The following is a 17,037-nucleotide window of genomic DNA, read 5'->3' on the forward strand; positions in this document are numbered from 1 at the left end:
TCAATTTAGCTAACGAGTTTGCAGTGTGGAGGATGTGCGGACACGGTACCATAGAAAGTCAATGAAAAAAGTTCACAAACAATTATTTCATGACATACTTTTTCTGCTTTTATGTTGAGTTGAAAACTAAAATCCATGATTATTTAGTACCAATTTGATGTCAGTTATTTGTAGGAACTAAATAAATAATTATGTACTTTGTGTAATTTCATCTAATTAATTAGACTAACGAGCACGTTTGCAGGCTTGTCCATGCCTTTTCCCATAGGCTTCTATTTTTGATTTGGAATGATTATTAATGACTAAAAGCAGTTACTTAAAAGTATTTATACAGCTAATTAGCACTAATTAAATCTTTTGAATAATTAATTAGGTCTTATAACGAAACAAAATGTTATCACCCTGTATACATAGAAGCAAGCATCGCCACCTATATAAAGTATATATTTTCTGGTGGGCTTTTTCAAGATCTGATTGATTTTATGGTCCCGATTACGAGAAAAATACCTAAAATGGCATCCCCATGCTGTACCACATGTTCATTAAGAAGTTCATTTTTACACCCTGTATATCTTCTAGTACACCCTGAATATTGACTTCAGGTTTGGGTCATTGTAATTTCTGTTCTTCATGCTTTCTAGCAATATATACTTTTACAGACCTGTAATTGGTACATGAAATGGTATAACAACTTATCTCAACGTTGAAGTTTTTAGCTTTGAAAATAGCATGTCACGACAGAGGGTCCCAACTTGTGACACATGGCCATATGTGACAAGGCCGCTGGTTCCCAATACAGATATATTGTTTACGCATTATACTTGTTATCCTATTCAGTGTTAATTCGTGGTGACCGTATAATATTTATTTGGGAACTGCACTCAGTATTTGCATTTTATTTATTAGGCCACCCACAGGAAATAAACTTGTGTTAATAGCCTAAAATTGCATAATAATTGGCTACATTATAAAGGTTATACAGTTGTTTCTTAATACAGATATATTGTTTACGCATGTATTATATTTATATATTTGTAAATTGTTATCCTATTCAGTGTTATTTTCATGGCAACCGTATAATATGTATATTGGAACTGCACTCAGCTCAGTATTTGCTTTAAGTATTAACAGATAATTTTGGGTGTTTTTTTTTCAGAGCATACTGGTTTGACACAATACAAATCTGTGTATAAGTACTGTCTGATATAGGTCAATATCCCCGAGCGCGATTCAATAATGCGGCTAGCGAAATACGCACCTATGTTACCACTGAATGTGCAAGGTGCTTGCAAGGGCGTGTCAAGGGGGTACACTAAAAAAAGGAGAGAAAAAGGTGAACCTACATAGAAAACCTGTTCAGATTTCCATCAGCTTATTAGTAAATGTTTTGAATCGCTATAATGAAGAAAAACCCGGTCGACTAACTTGAGCGAGCGAAAACTTGTAATCGTGTCTGTCTGCTTGACTTTGTTCAGAAAAATAACTAGTGGCAAATGGTGGTCATAGACCACAAACCTAGCTGGGGCGTGTTGGTGTTGTGGAGGTATTTGACCCCTGCAAAATGTTCCAAAAATGTTCCCCTGGTTATGACGTTTGTTGTCACCGAGTTTGAGTCCCGTACTCCTTACAGATGTCCAGAAAATGCAATTTTAAAATTTGACCCCAGTTGACCTTTGACCTGACCCCTGCAAAATGTTCAAAATGTTCCCCTGGTCATCAAGTTTATTTTCACCGAGTTTGAGCCTCGTACCCCTTACAGATGTCCAGAAAAGACATTCTAAGATTTGACCTCTGCATGACCTTTGACCTGACCCCTGCATAATGTTCCACTGGTCATGCGATTTGTTGTCACTGAATTTGAGCCCCATACCCCTTACAGTTATCCCCTGCAAAGTATTCCAAAATGTTCCCCTGATCATTAAGTTTGTTGTATCCAAGTTTGAGCCCTGTACTCCTTATAGATGTACAGGAAATGCATTTTTAAAATTTGACCTCTGCATGACCTTTGACCTGACCACTGCAAAATGTTCCCCCGGTCATGAGATTTGTTGTCACCAAGTTTGAACCCTATATCCCTTACAGATGTCCAGATAATGCAATTGTAAAATTTACCCCCTTAATGACCTTTGACCCCAATTCTGTATGCAAGTTATAGGCGGGTGGTATAGTCGATGCACATATGCAAATGGCATCATTGTACTATATAATATGTGACAGAAGAAGCATTTTAAAGGTATTTGGTTAAATACCGGAAATGCCCCCTTAATGACCTTTGACCCCAATTCTGTTTAGACCTTATGGGCACTGGATATAGCCGATACATATGTGCAAGTGACGTAATTGTAGGGTGTAACATGTAGGAGAAGCAGTTTGAAATTAATTGAAAGAAAGAAGAAGAAACTAGAGTCAACATAATCTGAGTACTAGCCGCAATTTGATCTTTGACCCCTTAACTTTGACCTTTGGGGTCATAATTATTTTTAACGTGTTTAGAATGTCGTAAGAATCGTTCCTATTGAATTTGAGCTCGATTGGACCAATTTTCGAAATTTGACCTTTGACCCCTATAACTTGACCCCTGGGTCACGGATGGGGTCAACTGCTCTTGCATTGTGCTTAGGATGGCATAAGAAATATTCCTGGTGAATTTCAGCTTAATCGGAACCTATACATGGATTTTGATTTTTTAAAAAAATTTTTGATTTACCTTTTGACCCCCTTAGTGACCTTTAACCTCAATGAAAAAAAACCTTATGTACACCGATAAAATGTATTGTTCCAATTTTAATTAAAAAATTCTAACATGTTCAGTTCTTGAGATAAAAATTCTTGAAGTTATTCAGCTAAAAACAGGAAGTGACCCCTTAATGACCTTTGACCCCCAAAATAAAAATACCATGCATACATCAAGGAACACTGATTCATGTATGATGGTTATATTATTCTGGTCTGTTTACATTTTGAGATAAATTTTTTTTGAACATTTTTGATAATTTTGGTTTTTGACCGGAACTAACCCCTTAATGACCTTTGACCCCAAAACTGTAGGCATCCTAAGACCCTGGCTAGTAGCAATGCATGTGTGCTAATGGCGACTCTCTGCTATGTAATTTGTAAAGACAGTGATTTTTTGAATATTTTTTAGACTTTGACCGGAAATGACCCCTTAATGACCTTTGACCCTTAATCTGTGCACACCCTATAGACACCGACTAAAGTCGAGTCACATGATATAACCATGTTTTCATCGCATGAACTTTGTGGAAGGAGTAGCATTTTTTGTGAAATCACATTTTTGACCATTATAGCTAGGTCAAACGTCACAGCAAGGTCAAAGTCAAATGGAAGGTTTGGCCTAGCCCAGTGGTCTTTTGGGTCATGTTTGGTTGAAATCTGTCAATCCCTTGCGGAGCTAGATGCAGTTGATTACGGTTGCCAGAAGAAAGAAGAAGAAGATGAATTGGGAAGAGACAGCACAAGCCGACGTTTGAAGAAAGAAGAAAGATCGGATAGCAAAACTGTACCTAGCCCAGCTAGGTAATTTCTGGTAAACTGTTTGTATAGATTCAACGAATGATATTTCATTGAACACTTCTTTTGCTTAGGAAAAATACATAATAAGAAAGAGTATAAGATAAGTTTTAATTGAACTAATGAATGCTATGAAAATAACACTTTATTATTATACCAAACAAAAGTTTGGGGCGTTTTCTTCTTCCCTAGAAAAATTATACACATGGGGAGGAAATGACACGCCTATACCAAGCCTTTGGACCTCATTATAATCCATACCATTCCTCTTGTATGTCAGTTTAATTTAGTTTTACGGATTTAGCAAGACAGTTAAAAGGTGACATTTTAATGTCAAATATGACCAAAATCCTTTATAATAGCGTAACCGCTGCCATGGAAACGGAATAGAACGCATGAAAAAAGAATTACCAGGCACTTCTGAACATTTAGATATATGATTTATCCATTTGAAACATCTGTCCAATGACACGAATATGTCATGTGGCTGGCTCCTCTACTAATAGTGCTTTTAATAAGTAACATCCCAGATACCAGCATTCGACCGTTTGGCATCCCAAACAACCGATGCCCCAGAAATAGAATACACAATGTTGTAAAATTACTTAACCTTAAAACCTCAATAAAGAAGAAACTTTTCACACTTGTTTGGCAGGCAAAGGGTCCCAAATGATACAAAATATTAAACGGCTTAATAAATTGTAGAAATTTAGGTCATAAACATGAAAAAGGACACACATACCTAAAAACTTAACTCAAAGTGGATTGATGCCGGTAGTACGTTTAGTTTTTCTCATCCATACATTTGTTACAATACTATAGGATCATTTTGTGACATGATCGAATGACAGTCGTAACCCGAGAGTCGTAAAGCTACATTTGTAGTGACTTCGACATAGGCATAAATACCGGTGGATTGTATCCTTGCACTATCCAACATTCGAGGAGGGTGGTCCATACAAATAATTTACCTCATGTTATTCGAGTGCATTATGATTCTCACCAAATAAGCTTATATTTTAGCATAAAACTTTGTCCAACCTTAAAGGTGCCAGTTTTGCGTGCAATTTGTTCCTCGAAAAGACACTACTTTTGCTCCACTTCGTGGATTTTACAACAACGTCCACCCCATGTCATAAAGAAATTTAAGCCACTAAACCTCGAACGTAAGCTTTGATCCTCAAATTTATTTTTACATTGACCATATTAATTGTATATCCTTGGCAAGCCAAGCAAGTGTAAAGTTTCCTTTTTAAGTCTTTCAATGATATATAATGCATTTGATACAATGAATTTACTATATTATGCTATATTCTTATACACATGATGTCCCAGAACTTTTTAGTACCCATTATATCCCACAAATGTCATTTCTATATTGATCATATTGTTTTTAGATCGAACTTCTATCCTGCGTTGTGGCGCTAAAGAGAGCCATTCAGAAACTGCTAATCGGGAGCAAAGCTCAATTAGCTAATCAGAGAGACGCTCAAATTAACTAATCAGAGTGCAGCTCAATTGCAATCAGATCACATCTCCTCCGGCCAATCAGAGCACAGAATTGTCAATCATTCAGAAGATGACATTGCTTGACAACTATTATATTATTATATCGATGCTTCTCTTTCCTACTTCAGAACCGCGCCTATCGAAAGCTCGTCAACCTATCCAATTCGAAAGTGATTACCTTGTTGCTTATTGTTGATTTCCATCGTGAAAACTATTTTTCATTTGACCTCTTGCACATTTCATCGATTTTCAATACACACACCAAACCCAAATTAAGATATAGAAGTAGGTGACATATGTACCATTAAACATATGTTCAAAAGAGGGTAAATTTTATATTTTCATTGTTTTTTTAATCGAGATAATACACGGCACTGATTATTCTGGGACACCCTGCATTAATACTAATAATATCACCACCAGTTATTACAATTGTTTGTATAATATCCTATACTACATCTTTATTTATCTAATATAGTGCTTAATTCTACGCTATAGACCTGTTTTTCCTATATCCCAGCATGCACTATTGCAAGGAGTATGACGTAGTATATCAATGTAGATAATGTGTAACCGATTACCATCAAGGGAAAAGGGTTGTCTTGATATTGGCATGCCGATTCTGCATCGTAACATCAATCTGCGTAAAATCATTACTTTATTGACATAGATGTGATCGGTTCGGAAGCAAAAGCCGACAGTAAAAACCTGCGTATCACGTCATTAGCTTGTACCATTAGGCCTATAAATTGTCTAAACAGTTTTGGTAATAGGGAACTTTCTTTGCCGACAACTCGTGTCAACAGTGCTAATAAAAACGTCTTTCGGGGGTTCGTACTCATCTAATAGATAAAACGCTAACCTCGGTTGATGATGTATGTAGCGACACTCTCCCGGCTGGTGTACTCACCTGTAATAGTGCATGATGGGATGGAGGGACAATAGTCTATTATAGTCCATTCTTCTAATTATTACGAATCAGCAGAAGACAAAAAAGAAGGTAAATTTAACAAGATCTGATCCAATCTGGCCAAAGAAGGCAATTTTTTAAAGTTGACATGTTACCACTATCAATTTATCGAGCTGAAATTCTGACATACTGCACATAATTCATGGGCTTTTATATTTTCTCAAATGTTTGGGTTTTGCTCTCTATTTTTGGCCCGCATTTTAAATTCATAATTGCCATCTTTGGTTTGATTTTGTCACAAATAATTAATACTCACGTAGAAGTAAAAACGAAACAGAAGATATTTTAATCTGACAATCGATGCCAGAGCTAATAGTATTTTATCACATCTACGGCTGAATCTTGACAATTATAAGAATGGTCACTGCTTTGCTATACTCTGCAACATTTTACTATGTTTTGTTGCAGTATATACAGCCAGTGGCGGCGAAACAGGATCTTGGGTTATAATTTGGGATCACTTGATTTTTGCCTACCTCGGTTACTCCCCCAATCAGAACCACGAACCAATCAAAATCCCACTTGCTTTAGGAAAAAAATACAGATTTCATATATCTGCTCCCCTAGGTTACACTTTCTCCCCCCCCCTTGAAAAATATCCTGGTGCCACCACTGTATAAAAAGTGTCACAAAAAAACTTGTGCAACTAAAAACAGCTGCTTTGCTCCTAAAAGTTTTAGTTGTTCAACCCAGATTTTTACCCGACGCACTAAAATAAGCTCAAATAAGCGCCCAAATAACTTTTAACAGCTGAAGTTCATTCCTTGTGCCTGTTTAAGAGGGGTAGGGTGATCGAACAAACTTTGCGGATGGGGTCGTCAGGCCAACGGAAATTTACTTTTGTTCTATCATTTAAGTGATATTGAGCATAAATAAACGTTATATTGAGATTAGATTCGTGAATTCCTCCCATATTAAGCCAAAATGTTTGTATGGTATTCTATCCAAAAATCAATTGTTGGCCTATGTTTTTAGTATAGCTCAAACTTCCTAATTTTTGAGGGCCTTTTACATTATGACGTCATAGTTTCATGTGTGTATAGAATTACACAGGGCTTGGTAAAGCGTGCAACCAAAAGTACGTCAGTACGATAAGGTCAAGTAATGAAAATCTTAAGTAGTGCAAATCTTAAATATACTTAACATACTAGAAATACATAATTTACGAGGGATACATGGAGAGATATTTCAGAAATTGCGATTTCTTATTCCAAAGCTTACTTCTATGAGCGTACGCATAGTTAAACCAATTAAAAATCAGTAGAGAGGTTTTGACTTTATTGTGTTGACATACAGAAGTTATAGACCGTTCAATATTTTTAGACGAAGAAAGGGGTATAGCAAGACGGAATGTCATTACTTCACCAGCGAAAATATTGAGCGGTCCCTCAGCGTTGAAATCTCCATGAAACATGTATCTTTAACTTTTTCTTTATTTTCTTGTGATTTGTTTTTCCAAAGAATTTCTAATTTATTAGTTTATTACGATTTGAAATTGAAAGTAAACAGCGCTAATTTAAGCCACCTTAGCTCTAATTAAAATACTTTCTGCAAAAATTGTTCAGTTTAAAAGAATATTACAACCACGATGGTACGTGTTTCAAATGTTAACATTAAGCCAAGACTGTGAGCTATGGAGGTAATCAAATTCAGATTAATATTATAGATATATTATTTTTATAATTATAAGAATCAAACCACTATGAATGGAAAGAATGATGTATCATATTGTTGCTAAGGTCGGAAATTGGCTCATTGGACTCAAAACATCATTTGGTTCTGAAAAAAAAAATCAACAGAAATAAGAAATAAACAAAAAATATAACAACTTATTAAGTATGGTACCAAGCTATTAAATGAATAGCCGTCATATTTGTGACAGCTTGGTATTTCCGAACTTTTCCAACACTATGTGCATTAAAAAACGGAAGTTAAACTCATTCGGAGTCAGTGTTTCGGACATTTTTAGATAAACGGCCATTGTGAACTATGTAATCATTGGATTAAGTTCAAACTGAATCAAATAAGGATTTTATACCATGACATTTCTAAAACTATAATTGTGTTGCAATTAGTGAGTTTACATTGCGTTTCAAGCAACAGGCTTTATCTGCTTTATCTGTAATTAAGTGCTCTGGAAGTGTTCAGCCTCAGCCCTAACGGGCTTCGAGTCTTGATGTTTTTGGGGAGCCCGCTACGGCGGCGGCCCATTATTTGGCTTGACTTTGCAAAAAGCTTCTAATTTCGGTCTTGCTAAATTTACTTCGCAACTGTTTTGCTTAAAAGTATGCCCAGCTTAGAAATAAAACCACAATTTGCTTGGATTTTATTTTATTATTGTTTTCTGATATGCACGGGATAAAATGTTGTGCGTATATTCTTTGTTTAAAATACAAAATTAATGGACTTATAAAAACACTAAATAAACCGCGACCTTTGACCAGTTTACAGTCTCTTAGCGCCATCTCTTGAAATCTCTTGATTGCTAATAAGATCTTAGATTTCAAGAGCTGGCGCTATACTAACACAAAGTATGTTCCGGATGATGTGCGACACGGTAAAACCGCTCACTCGTATGACACGTATTTTGTCCAATAAAAATATTTTTAAGTGTATTTCCACATGGGGAAATGCAATATTATCGGTGTTTAGACTAAAGATAATTTGTCAAACTACCTGACTAAAGGTGATGGAAGCCCTGCAGAGCTAGAGAGGGAAAGCTTCGATATTGTATGCCTACATGTAGTTTTGGCATTTAGTTATCAGTCTTGTTAAGCACATATTGAGATATGTATTGGCTTTATTCAAAAATAAATTCTGGCTTAATTGCAATGATTATTATTTATGTATGCATACTACAAGTAGGCCCTGAACATGGGCTATAAAAATATTTTGTGAAAAATTATATAGTAACAACTTATAGTTCTTATTATCTATTTCTATAACATGTTAAGTGGTCTAATCTAGGACTAGTATGTCTCGTACAGGCCTAAAGCATTGCTATCTAAATGTTAATATTCATATATCTTTCAGTATTGATTTGTTTTTTTAAATCACTAAATAACACTTCTTCAGATTGTTTGTCCTTGTCTTCTTTACTGATGCAGTCAATCATAAGAAATTTATAAATACCCCTGTTTGGAAAACAATCCATAAGAATTAAATATGCAAACCTATATTCTGAATAAAATAATTCTGCTCCAACAATTACCACCCCCCTAATCATAAACTATTTCCTAACAAATGGTAACCTGATGCAGTCAATCATAAGAAATAAAAGCTGTTTTACAACAATCCATAAGGATAAAATATGTAAACCTATATTCTGAATAAAATAATTTTGCTCCACATGATCTACCATTTCCTAACAATAGTAACCGAAATGCTTTATTCCTTTTTATTTGAAACCTATACTCTTACATCCCATGCAAACGATTTTACACCTTTCTTTGCTATCTATGCTAATATTACATTATTGTTTTAAAGAAATAAAGTATCCAAACGGTTACATTGCAGCACATTACATGAAAGCTCCATTGGGCGCCCCATTCCTTTTTTAAAGGAATTTTCATTTAAGCCCTGGTGGGCTGCCGGAAGCAAAAAACAAACAAACAAACAAACATCAAGGCCGCAAGCTCGGGGTTGTTCCATAATGTAAGGATCGACCCAAGCTCGGTAGGGCTGAACCGGTAAATTGATTTTGCTTCTTGCCATGTTAACGTGGCATCAACACGCTTCTCCGCATTCAGTAAATTTCTTGGTTGATATTCATATTCAATTTAATTCCATCAAAATCACACACATAATAACACAATATACATATAAAAACAAGATGGGGGTACAACTAATGTAAAAGCTTGAGAAAAAGTTGCATCACTTGACAATCAAATTAAACATTCAAAAACCAAACAAACAAACAAGACATACCTGCGGGTATCTCGGAACTGAATACGGATAAGAAGCCTGAAAAGAGAAAAACATTGTATTTATGACAGCAATACATACTTTTGACTTGATTTTGATGATGATCATTAAAGATTGGTACTTTATTACTCTTCTTCTAGATTCACTAATAATTAAGCCTATGTGTCTAAACTAATTTCAATCATTACTTTTGATAAAGATGATGTAATGATTATTTTAATATCATATTGTTCACTAATTAATGCAGATTAATACGGTATGAATATTTCAATTTCATTATGTCCCTCAATATGCCTCATTATATTCATGTTGGGTCACAATTGTGTATTTCTTTCAGTTAACTTATACTGTTCTTTAATCTCGTTTTATTCCGTCTATGATGAACCCACCAGTGCTTGAAATAAGCCAAAATCTGAAGGGTGCCAATCGGGCCCTTGGTTTTGAATAAGCATCATGATAAAGCGAAGCCAAATTCCAGGAAAGTCACTGCTAGCCCGAAACAAAATGATGTTACCAAAGTCATTAAGACCAAGGTTTTTTTAGCTATAATAGCTTGGTAAAACGGACTCAATGCTGACTTCAGCATCAATACATAGCATTACCTGTTGTTGATCTGTGAGTCTTGATGAGACCATAGATTTTGGTCTTAGGTCGTCAGCACACGGTTAAAAAATGTAGTCAACAATGTACAATTTGTGTGATGTGCTTCTTCCCTGTCGCCTGTTTACGTTCAGAATTTACCACATGTTGGCAAATTGCATGGCATAGTACCGTAAACGTTCGCCTTATGGCGCTATGGGCTCCCTTAGACACAAAATAAAATCCCACCGGCAAATAGGGCACATACCCTTAATTCTTGTTGGGGTTTTTAGAGGAGGGAGCTCTCTATAATTATGTACATGAAATTTACCCTAAGGCTACGGAGCCCAAGTGTGGCATTAGGCGAACGTTTACGGTATGTTGCTATATTACTATAGGCCTAAATGTTTAAAACAGTAATTTTTGGTTACACCCCCCTCTTTTATATTCTTGAGCGCTCCGAGCAAAACAAATTGGGTCAGCAATCCACAATCCCACGGTAGATTCACAAGTATGCGTCGAACCCTGATCCAAAAACCTGGCTACGCCACTGGGGTGTATGATTGCTCATATCTTCTTCTTGACAGCACATGAATATTCACTTGACTTTAGCGTACACAATGATTTATTAACCTACCAAATCCAGCGTGTCTAGAGTGGGTTTGGCTGTCAATGTTGATGATGAAGCAGATCTACGTTGTTGGATGTAGTTTCTGAACATGCATGAGGCAATGACTATGATGCTTATGAATAGAACAAAAAAGCCAATTGCGATTAACACTCCCTGAGCACTGTCGGACAATCCTAAAAACGTTAAAAAACAGTGGACAGTATTGATTAGAAGGTTTTTCACGAGGAAATGGCAACACGACTACACTAGGAGACAAAAAATCTGTGAAAAATCTGTGACCCAACACAGATTTTTCACAGATTTTTCATATGGCACGCATCGAGTTCTAAAAAACACATCGAGTTTAAAAAAACCGCATCGAGTTTTTTAAAAATCGCATCGAGTTTAAAAAGCACACATCGAGTTTAAAAAACGAACATCGAGTTTAAAAACGCACGTCGAGTTTTAAAAACACATGTCGAGTTTAAAAACACATGTCGAGTTTAAAAATGACTTCGAGTTTAAAAAAAAACCACATCGAGTTAAAAACAAAAACAAAAAAAACACGTCGAGTTAAAAAAAAAAAAAAACACGTCGAGAAGTGCCACCTAGAGTTTTTGTTAGACCATTATATATCTTGGGGTATATGGGGCTTCTTTTTCAAACAAAATCAGACATTAACATGAGACTGTTATTATCAATAACTGAGACTACCGGGGATAGGCCGGGGTCTTTCTAACATACCTGTGATATATCTTTGTATATATAGGGGGTGCTTCTTTACAAACAATATGAAATATTATCATGAGACAGCCCTATCATATGAGGTCTTTTTACTATGCCTATGGCAGCAAAGATATTGTCTTTTGCTACAAACGACCTGAGACTACCGGAGATTCAGAGTTCTCATTATCATGAGACTACCTGGGGGTACATGGGTAGGGGGCTATTCTATTAAACACGTCTTTGATGTAGGGGTTTCTTATGCAAACGACATGAGACTACCGGGGTTAGACAGTTCTCTTCATCATTAATATGATATGAGATTACCGGGGGGATAGGGGCCTTTCTAACATATAGTCTTTCGGTATATAAGGCTACAACCGACATGACATTACCGCGATACCGGGGCGTTTTGGAACTTTTGATTTACATGATACTATCAGGCGGGGTTCTTTCTATCATATCCGAGATATATCTTAGTGTATAGGAGGCTTCTTTTACAAACGACATGAGACGTACAGAAGAGTGACCCCTTATTATCATTAACATGAGACTAGCTATACTTGGCGATAGGGGGTATGGGGGCTCTTTTGTGCAAAGACATAAGACTACTGGAGAGTTTGCGACCTCTTACTACGATTTACATCAGACTACCGGGGGATAGGGGGGTCATTCTATGTCCGTGATGAGAATGCCGTTGTCATAATGGGTCTTTCTTTTATCCATGTCTAGCAAAGATATTGTCTGCTTCTACAAACGACATACCGCAGAGTTTAATGAGCTCTTCAATATTATTATCATCATAACGTGACACTACCGGGGTGCACTCAACTTCAGAAGTGACGGTCTATATACGGTGATCATCGGTCCGATGATCACCCTGTTTTAAAATGTTACCCGATTTCCCCCATTTTTTAGGTGCGGGTACCTAATGACCCCCTTTTTTAGGTACGGCTACCCAATGACCCCCTTTTTCATCAAAATGCCACAAAATGATGCGGAAAATTTCAAATTCTCTTATTTCGTCAGCAAATTTGTATTCAGTGTGAATTTGGAACAAAAAATAGAATTTTGCTCAATTTTTTCAAAATGTTCTAATCCTTTTTTGAAATTTTATGCCCAATGATCCCCCTTTTTCAAAATATTATACCCAATTGTATCGATAGACCCCTACTTCGCAACGCCGGTGGGCACATACCCGTCACTTCTAAAGTTCAGTGCGCCGGGTGACACTACTGTTGTGACGATAATTCAGTCAATAATTGATTATTGATCATAGTGCAGAAAGCCAGGATAACCATTCATCAAGTGAACGTTTTTATATCCGATTCCGTGCATCAATTGCACTGAGTGAAGCAAGGATTTGTTTCTCCGTTAATTAAGTCGATGGGAGTTTAGGGGGTCTTTCTTAAGTGCCTAATCTTGTATTCCGGTGGTATATTGAAGAAAAAAAGTGATCTGAGGGACCATTCGTAAAAAGATATAACTGATAATAGCAATTATCTTCATAGTACACTATTTATACTATCATCCATTTGTGGAAATACTATTTAAAAGAGGAACATTCAATGTAGAATGGTGTAGAATGTGGCCTCAACACCCACCTACTGACACGGCGTTGACCGTAATAATACACCAATATAAAACTTATAAAATACAAGTGACCATATCCCTGCATAGACTCTGTGAGACTCTCTGTTCAGATTCTATCACTGCAAACCATTAATATATCGCATCGTTGAAACTACTTCCATGGTTGAAGTGATATGAAACCGTACACATGTTGATCCACTGACTGTTTCAATTTTAATGTTTCCCCGAATTTCGAAATGTCACTGCAGCCTGAATAACACCAAAATATGTCAGTTGACAATATAGAGCAATGTCAAGAATATTTCCTCTAAGACACCCACTATTATCACATTGGCCCGTGGCCTAGCAAAAAGTCTAGGTGGCGCTTCTCGACGTGTTTTCTTTTTCTTAAAACTCGACGTGTTGTGGTTTTTTTTTTTAACTCGAAGTCATTTTTAAACTCGACATGTGTTTTTAAAACTCGACGTGAGTTTTGTTACACTCGGTGTGCATTTTTTAAACTCGATGTGTGCTTTTTAAACTCGATGCGGTTTTTTAAAAACAAGATGTGTTTTTTTAAAACTCGATGTGTTTTTTAGAACTGTCACAGAAAAGCGTCTCTTCGTCCAGGGGCGTAGCAAGAGCCTCGGGGGCCATGTACAACGAGTAGTGCGGGGGCCATTTGAACATCTCCTATATCAGCCCTATCCATAACCCTATTCATTTTCGCTTTTGCTCGGGGCCTCTGGACTAGACTGCGTCTACCCTTTTCACCCGCTTGCTACACCCCTGCACTGGTCAGCTGACTCTGTGCTTTTATTCCAACGCATAGTAAATTTCGATTTATTTTATTGTTCAACACGTTACAAAACAACAAAACAAGTTACACGAACATATTTCTAAATGTTACTAATGTAACACCCACCTTTGCACATAATTTGTTGTGGGACCTAAGAGCAGTAGAGCAAATAGAACACACCAAATTGTATTCTGAATACGAAGAATGCCCTTCTGATATGAAATAATTGTGTGAAAATAAATCGTAAGCAATGTTCTTGAAGTGTATACATGTAGCTGGGATGAAGAGGCGACCATCATATGAAAATTGTGATCTTTCGCATTGAAGATATAAATGAAGTTTCCCAAAAGACCTACAAATTTTAGGTAAAAACGTTCAATTTTTAATAATTTGGCATAGCGTTTGTTTTATATCGCGAATTTCACAAAATCTAAATTATTTGATCCCAAAAGGACATTGCTCGTATTCAGAATATAATATGGTGTCTCAGGTCAAACAAAATAGTATGAAAAAGATGGGTGACCGTGAAAAAATTCTCAGACCCATGTGCGGAAAAACTAGGACCAAAGGTGTCTTGGTACTGGTAGAACTCAATCAAAAATGCCGCCTTTGGTCACCACGGACCAGATCATGTCACATTTAAAATCTTAGTTACCACGGCAACCCGAAAAACTATTAGCAATCATTAAATGTTTTGATGTATCCGCATCATCTATAGGCAACATGTATTTGTGTTCAAATCATAAATTAGATGCCATAGTAATAAGAAATCAGTACAGGCTTTAAAGGAAAAAAAAAGAAGAGAAACGAGAGCACAGAACATGGGCATCCCGGTAAGGATTTGATTAAATATCAGTTAAAAATATTCTTCGTCTCGAGCTATCGGTATCTACACCTGTGCAGCTCTTCAGGAAGATGATTATTGTATTACTGCAAAGTAATTTAATGATAAGCAAGAATCGTCTTCGGACATGTTTGTTTTGGTGGAATTAAACTTATGCCATACCTTGTTTATCTTGGCACTGTTCTCCAGTAAATCCAGAAGGGCAAGAACAAACTCCTGATGGTGAGCAGTCGCCTCCATTTACACATGAAGGAGAACATTCCACTAAAATGCAATAGTAATATTAGATCGTTATGTATACAGAAAGATATGATTTTCATCAACGCCTCTGTTTTTCTGGCAAATTTATGAAGTACATTATGTTTATCACTTTGGGGATTTACATTTAAGAAATATAAACGAAGTTCATTGGTAATAAGCTTTCTAACGTGAATAGATTTTGGAAAAATTAACTAAATATCTTCAGTTGGAATAAATTTAGTCTCGGACTGGTTGTAGGAAGATTGCATTGCTGTAAAGTAATTTAATAATAAGGAAATCTTATCGGCTTGGGTTTATGTTTGGTGTTGTAGAATCAAACGTATGCAATGCCTCGATACCACCCCGCTAGGGATTTAATTAAATAACGTCAGTTAAAAATATTCTTCGTCTCGGACTATCGGTAGCTAGTCAGCAAACACAAAGATGCTTTTAAAACGGTTTAAACATGTTATATTTTAATAACATTAAAATGTCGGGTTAGATAAATGTCATGGAAAGGTCTTAAAACGTTTTGTATGAAAATAAACTACACAATATTTTTAAAATATTTTACACGAAATATTTTGTTAACATTTAAAAAATATCATGTTAGAATATTTGCACAATATTGGCTTATCAACTAATCGTCGGCAGAGTGCTACACTATCGTAAGTGACATATTTGCCAATTTGAGATGTTGACGAATTATGGAAAGCCATATAAAAACACACATTTTAAACCAGGTTTTAAGTTTCAAAACTACGTAATTACTTTTTAATTAATAAAATAAAATATCGTAAGTGCAATGCATTTTTATTAATGTCGTGCAACACTATCGTATGTGCCACTTACGATAGTCTTGCACGCAAATTTTGTTTTTCCATCTGCTGCAAGACCATCGTATGTGCCACATACGCTACTTTCTTGGACCTAAACAACAAAATCACGGAATGTTACACCATCGTAAGTGCAAAACAGTCTCTAATACATCTCTGACAGTGACGCTGACGGCTGTAAGCGTTGTCACCAAGCTGGCTAAGTTCATAGCTCCCATGACTGGTAATAGAGACGACAAATCCGAAGTTTTTATTCTTAGATTCAGAAATTAATCTTGAGAGATAACATTAGGGTAAAGGGTGTCTTGGTTTTGTAAATAGTATGTACCGAATGAAATTAACAGTTGTTAAGCAACATAAAATAACGGATATTGGAAATTTGAGCCGATATTACGCATATCCTAATTTAGCAGTCAATTCTACAATATCGTATGTGGCACTCTACACTCATTTCTATTTGAGTGCAACACTATCGTATGTGGCACATACGATAGTGTTGTACTCTACACTAATTTATATTTGAGTGCAACACTATCTTATGTGGCACTTACGACATCCAATTCAGTAAATAATTCATCTATTTATTAACTTTAACACCATTTATATAGTTTATATTATCAAAATTAAATTGCTTTACATTTGCATGTCATTTTATGGCTACCTAATAACAAACGGCTACGCAAAACACAAATATGCTCCTATTGTAAAATTGTCTAAACTGGACTTACGATAGTGTAGCACTCTGCTGACGAAATGTTTTAAATGTTATGAAAACGTTTTTTGTATTATTACAAAGTAATTGAACAATGAGCAATTAGCTTCTATCTCATAGATGGCTTCATTTTATATATGTTTTTGTAGAATTAAACTCATTCCTTACCTTCATTATCTTGACATTGT

The sequence above is a fragment of the Amphiura filiformis genome, unplaced genomic scaffold (genome assembly GCF_039555335.1).
Source record: "Amphiura filiformis unplaced genomic scaffold, Afil_fr2py scaffold_91, whole genome shotgun sequence".
NCBI classification, from domain to species: domain Eukaryota; kingdom Metazoa; phylum Echinodermata; class Ophiuroidea; order Amphilepidida; family Amphiuridae; genus Amphiura; species Amphiura filiformis.